The sequence below is a fragment of the Monopterus albus genome, unplaced genomic scaffold, assembly GCF_001952655.1.
Source record: "Monopterus albus unplaced genomic scaffold, M_albus_1.0 scaffold250.1, whole genome shotgun sequence".
In the NCBI taxonomy this organism is placed as follows: Eukaryota; Metazoa; Chordata; class Actinopteri; order Synbranchiformes; family Synbranchidae; genus Monopterus; species Monopterus albus.
In genome coordinates this window covers 137,102-138,005 of record NW_018128130.1, presented here as the reverse complement: position 1 = coordinate 138,005, position 904 = coordinate 137,102, and positions in this window count along the sequence as shown.

The following is a 904-nucleotide window of genomic DNA, read 5'->3' as shown; positions in this document are numbered from 1 at the left end:
ACTCTGATCTATCACCTAGATTATGGTGGCTGGACAGTAAGAGGACAATATTCAAATAGGTTTAGTAGGTTGATAAATGTAGATGATGATCAAAGCAAAATAAAACCATGACTGACACCTTTTCATGTAGACCTCCATAATGGATACACTCTTCTCACTGGCGTGATGTCAGTGCTTTCACTGAGCTGTTGTGCAAAAATCTATTTGGAATTCATGATAAGACTATAAATATGGTGACTGCCTACTGTAAAATCACTGAGTTGATGACTGTCAGCAGACAGGGTGTTCAATATTATTATTATGATGTGTATAACTGTAGCCTCAGCCATAATGTTCCTATGTTCAAGTCACGGCATGTACTAGAGGTCGTGAGAATGTTTTTAGCTACACACCACTTAACCAACAGACACACACACACATTGATTTGCTTCATGTTTTGACCACTGCTATGGCCAGCTGCAAAGCTGGTAACAGAGACATCTCGGTTGACGTTTCTGTGTAGTATGGGGCTAGCCCAACCGAGGGGATATAATGTATAGGCCTGGTTTGGTTCAGGGTCTTTCATCTTACATCTGCCTGCGTGCATGTTGGAGGTGCAAGATACCTGAGCGTGTAATGTTAATTTTACCTGTGATCCTTTGAATAAATCAGCACTGTTTTGAAGTTACTTGGACTGCCTCGTCTCTCAGAGTTAGCATGGTAGCAAGAACTGGTTCCTACACTATCTAAAGGCAATCTGACTTTTCACAACACCACAATGGACATGTAAGATTTGAGTCTTATAGACTCTAGTTACTTTATAAGCTTTAGTTACTTCTCATACCTTTAGTTACCTTTCATAACTTTATCTTACTTGTTTATGCATATTACAGCTGTATTGATGATTGTCCAGAACTACTGAGCT